A 6,000-nucleotide genomic window follows, 5' to 3' on the forward strand; every position below is an offset into this window, starting at 1 on the left:
AGAATTCTTCAAGCGCTTTAGTTTTTAGTGTTTAGTTATATCTTACTCTGAAAATGTTTGCTTTTAATCTGGAAGGCCTCATTATATTTCCGTTTCCTATGTTTACCTTTCCAAAGTTGATTGACTGTCTCGGGTCACGTTTCATGACGTTTCGTGAAGTTTCGGGTCCTGTCACACCAAACACGTCCAATAGATGTCTCCTTATTACGCAGTCATACATCAATGACTGCGATTCAAATGCGTGGCTTGTTACGCCGTCCACGTAGTCGATATGAACCAAGCATTATTTATTTCCCAAACCATGGAGGTGAAATTTCAGCTCCCTGGTCCCTTCTTTCAATACGTTCCCTTAAGTGTTTGTCTTAAAATTGCCTTTCTGGTCAAATATGTTGTATGCGTGGAATTAGCAACCTCTGGAAAAAATGCATTTTGACATCATAGATATTGTATAGTTGTTGTGAGCCTTTATGGTCAACAGTGCAAGACAATGACCTCCTCTTCTGAAATCATAAATTACACACTGTAAAATGCCCCTTATGTTACGTCCCCCACACCTCTCTTTTTTTTTTTTTTGACAGAGAAGGAGCAGGATTGCAAAAAAAAATGCATGCCTGCTAATTAATTAATCTGTCTTGACGGCTGGGCCATCTCAATGCGTTCACCTGGCCCATTAAATTTCAATCCAATAGCGTGGGTTTGTCACAGCGTTTCTCTACAGTTAAAACACACGCGGCTTCTCAATTAATTATTGTGACAATTCTCCAAAATGGATTGCCCCCATTAAACCATTAAATTGCCTTTTTTCTGACTTTCACAGGTGCATTGTCAAGAGTTGGAAGGAGACCTCATCAATTCAGTGTCCCTTCATGTCAGTGTTGCCATGCATGTCGCGTTGGCTTAACTTAATTAAACCTCCCGCCCAGAAAGACACATTATGTTAGTTTCGCACGACATTGTAACACGTAGGACATTGTTAATATTCCTTATAGAAATAAAGGTCCTCAATAGGTGGACTATATAGTTGATTTATATAGTTTATGCGGTATAGGGATTAGGCAAGCCTGCAAAAAGCAACATATAATTGATCCCCGTTTAAATGCATTAGGTATTTTTTCAATGTATATTGTTTTTATTGCCTACCCACCCAAAAAGGGGAAAAAAACAGTTGATAAACCGCCAATATGCATTGCCAACCAAAATACAATCCTGCAAAAAGATTTTTTAAATTTGCACAAATCTCAAATTGGTGGATCCGTAATCAAGAAAAATGTCATTAAGGAGTTAAAATACGCCCCAAAATTATTTTTCAACAGGAAAATAAATAGCAATCTACACTGTACTTTTTGTACTCTACTTTGTACCAAACCATATTGTGATAACAAAAGTAGATAAAATGTAAATAATTCAAAATGTTGTCTTTTATGATTAATTCCCAGCTGCTGTGCACGGCTTAGTATGAGATAGACATGGACTCATGGAGGGGGAAAAAAAAAAGAAAAATGAATGTGTTTCACACGTTATAAAAACTTGTTAATCTGCTGTTGTAATAATATTGTTTTGTCAGGTAAAGAACATATGTTTGTGACAGAGTATTATTTTCTGTCTACGTGTGTTGCTGCACCCATTGTGGTCATGTGTTACAGCACCGCCACATGAACTTAAATCATTAGCCCAAAAATGTTTTTTAAAATATGTTCTATATGTTCTATGCAGGCACGCTAATCAAATTAAGCAGCTGCTTTTTATATATATATTTTTTTACCCATCCTGAGGGGAAGCCATTTTGCCACTTTCTGTCATCTAAAAATGTCACACTTACTCAGGGCTCATGTAAGAACCAATCACTGCTTAGCTTGTGAGTGTCACCTTTACAATTATATGTTGGTATCAAAGGGGAAGTCATCCCACACAAATTGAGTTTTTATCCATCTCAAGGTGCGGCCATTTTGCCACTTGCTGTCACTTGAAAATGACATCCGAGTTTCTCAGGGTTCGTGTGATGATCAATCACCGCTCAGCCGTTTTCTGTGTCGGATCAAGCTGAGACCTGATCGGTTTTAGCCTGAGCCCTAAGATACTCATTTTCGGTCCACATCTTGTGGCAAAATGGCCGCCCCTTGAGAAAAACGAGTGGATTTTGTGGCCTAATTCATATTGTACAGTGGAAATGTTAATCAAAATACTTTGTATAGACGCATGGGGCTGCAAAGAATATTTTTTCGGTTTGACTTCAATTTTATTGGCAAAGGTATGCAGTTGTTTTAAATGCGCAAAGTTTTTTTGTCGTTGTTTACTTAACTCCTTCAGTGCCAAGCGTTATATGAAAAGGCAACACCTTGAATGCCAGCCGGTTTTGAGCATTTTGATGCATCTTTCAAGGCCAAAAGAATATTGTATCATATGTCCATGTAGACATTGGTGATACTGTATGAAAGATTGGATTTATTTAAAAAAAAAAGTAAGTAATATTTGATCTAATTTCGTTCTTTAGTAATGGCTGTTTGAAAATAGGTCATACGATTGACATCAAGCTATTTTGGACAAAAGGATGTGTTTTCTGCACAAAGGTAACTTGGACACTAATATCTTTTTTCATTAGCATGTGAAACATCTCAACAGTCCTTCCCTTTGATAAAACATGAACAAAAACAGCGTTTTTGATGTCAAAATAACAATATGTGCATAACTACATTACAACAGTGTTCGACTGGCTTAATATTAAGAGGAGAACTGGCCACAAGTGTCTATATCTATTCATTAAAAAATATATATATACAGTATATATATTTGATGAAAATTCTTGTCCATGGTACTGAAAGAGATAAGCTGATTGTGTTCAGTAATGTTTACACAGTATTCACATTGTGCAAAGTTACCAAAACAGGCATTGTTTAAAAAAAAAAAAAAAAAGGCTATAGGCGTCAAAGATCCATTTTGACCCTTTTTTATGAAGTATTGTAATAATTTTGGGGTATTTTTCTTCCACATTATTTTAGCCAAAGAATGACACACTTGTGTGATAACTTAAGTGGTCGTGCCATGTTGGACTTTGACATATTGTCACCATCTGGGTGAAATTTCAGCTCCTGAGAAGAAATTAAAATCCTTTGATGTAAAACTCACAGGATTGGACAAAATATTGCACAAAGGTTAAATGCATGTCAGTTTGCACGTTTTTTTGTTTTAACTTAAGTATAGGTCAGTTGAATCTACTCGATTTATGTGCATATTCCCTATTGCGAGGAATAAAAGAAGGCAATAGGAATAATGTAAGCACACAGTTCTTCGCCTAATTGCATCACCGCTTCATGAGGCGCTATGGCGCACAGCTCCACACGGGCGCAAATGTGACTGGCAGTGCTATGCACGCTCCTTGTTCATAAATTCTATGATTAATATACACTGCTTATAATCTGTGAAAGCATCCTGGCGTGAAGGATGAGGATTATATATTTTTTTCATCTCGCAAACTAATTGAAAAGGGCCAGCATGGTGCCGCTATCGCTCACGTCCTCAGCTGAGTTATTGCCAGGCTGAGATATGACTGACAGGGGAAAGGGGAGCTGGAAAAAAAAGGCAGATTTAATGAACAAGAGCGTGACTGTTGAATAGGCAGGTGCCGGACTGGGCACCTGAGCAGGTTTTAATAAAGATATGTGATATTAGTCGGCATTCATGCGTCCAGATAACACCTGCGGTGTGTTGCTCCTTTTGTTCAATGCTATTTGGACAATAATGATACGTGAGAGGTATACATCTAACAATTTGTTTATTATTGCAAATGTAGTGATAATGGGGCTATGAGAGAGGATTGGCCCGTGAGTACTGTTTTTTTTTAACACTAAATAACTCATAGAAAAAAGATAATTGCTGTATGAATTAATGAGATGATGTATTAACAGTCCACAAGTTGATTAAATTGTTAAATATAACCTGAAATGTAATAATTGTGTAAAAAAAAAAACATTAATTATATTATTACTCATTATTCAATTAGCTTTTCTTGTTTGAAACTTACATCACATTCTTTTCACGTCGCGAGTCAAAATGTAACAAATATGAAGCCAACTGCCAGGAGAAACGAAATCATATGTGATTCATAAATATAGAATATTCATGTTTATGAATACAGATATTCTATAACATACAGGATGTCAAAATATGCCTAAATATGTATATTAGTCCTCGTTGACATTATTGCTCATTTCGCTGACCTAATGAAGATTACTAGGACAGCATACCAGGCCAGTGCACACGCAATTTGTTTTCTTATATAATTAAGGTCACAGGGAAAACAAAAGCAATCTTTCATATCCTCTCCCTGTTGTCCTTTTAAAATATTCATTGAAGAAATTGGTGGATGAATACATTCCTTAACACACAGCCCATTTATAAGCCTAATATAATTTGTTGTAATCTAACCGTTTTAGATTGGTGTGGCAGTTTTCCTATATTCTCGAAAAATACATAAGACCAGAATAAAAGTCCTCATTTTAACATATATGATTTGGAAGTTTTGAAAGAGTACCTTTGAAAGTTTTGGGACATTTTCCCAGACAAGACATCGCGGCCTCCCGGCGGGTGCCTTTCATCTGGATTTTAGGAGATGAAAGCTTAGTTTATGCAAGCATTTTTCCCCTCTAATTAATATGCAAATGTTTCCCGTTCCATCGGGAATTTAATGCTATTTAGAGGAATTCTGGCTATTTCACAACTGACGATACACTTAGTCAATTCATTGTCACCACCCATGATGAAGTACCATATATTTTTTTTAGCCTGCTCTGAAAACAGTTGGTGCTGTCAGTGAGATGTCATAAAATTGCTAATTAATGCCTGTAGTGCATGGCTATAATACTTGTTGTTTGATTCTTTTTCAGCACGCTTGGTATTGTCATTTTTAGAATAGTGGGAGAGTATTAATTAACATCTATATCTATCTATCTATCTATCTATCTATCTATCTATCTATCTATCTATCTATCTATCTATCTATCTATCTATCTATCTATCTATCTATCTATCTATCTATCTATCTATCTATCTATCTATCTATCTATCTATCTATCTATCTTGCTAGCAAGCTCACTAGCTAATTCTATAATTAGCTAGCTCTCTATCTATCTATCTATCTATCTATCTATCTATCTATCTATCTATCTATCTATCTATCTATCTATCTATCTATCTATCTATCTATCTATCTATCTATCTATCTATCTATCTATCTATCTATCTATCTATCTATCTATCTATCTATCTATCTATCTATCTATCTATCTATCTATCTATCTATCTATCTATCCATCCATCCATCTTGCTAGCAAGCTCACTAGCTAATTCTATAATTAGCTAGCTCCCGCTCTCTCTATCTATCCATCCATCTTGCTAGCAAGCTCACTAGCTAATTCTATAATTAGCTAGCTCCCGCTCTCTCTATCTATCCATCCATCTTGCTAGCAAGCTCACTAGCTAATTCTATAATTAGCTAGCTCCCGCTCTCTCTCTCTCTCTCTCTCTCTCTATCTATCTATCTATCTATCTATCTATCTATCTATCTATCTATCTATCTATCTATCTATCTATCTATCTATCTATCTATCTATCTTGTTAGCAAGCTCACTAGCTAATTCTATAATTAGCTAGCTCTATCTATCTATCTATCTATCTATCTATCTATCTATCTATCTATCTATCTATCTATCTATCTATCTATCTATCTATCTATCTATCTATCTATCTATCTATCTATCTATCTATCTATCTATCTATCTATCTATCTATCTATCTATCTATCTATCTATCTTGTTAGCAAGCTCACTAGCTAATTCTATAATTAGCTATCTCTATCTATCTATCTATCTCCATCTATCCATCTATCCATCCATCCATCCATCCCTCCATCCATCTACATATCTATCTAAAAAGCTGAGCTGAAAGATTTCCTCGTTCTTGGAGAAAAGATTGTATTAAATGTAGCACTTATCTATTTCAGGATAC

This window comes from Hippichthys cyanospilos, chromosome 11 (assembly GCF_059441005.1).
Source record: "Hippichthys cyanospilos isolate Australia breed blue-spotted pipefish chromosome 11, RoL_Hcya_1.0, whole genome shotgun sequence".
Lineage (NCBI taxonomy): Eukaryota > Metazoa > Chordata > Actinopteri > Syngnathiformes > Syngnathidae > Hippichthys > Hippichthys cyanospilos.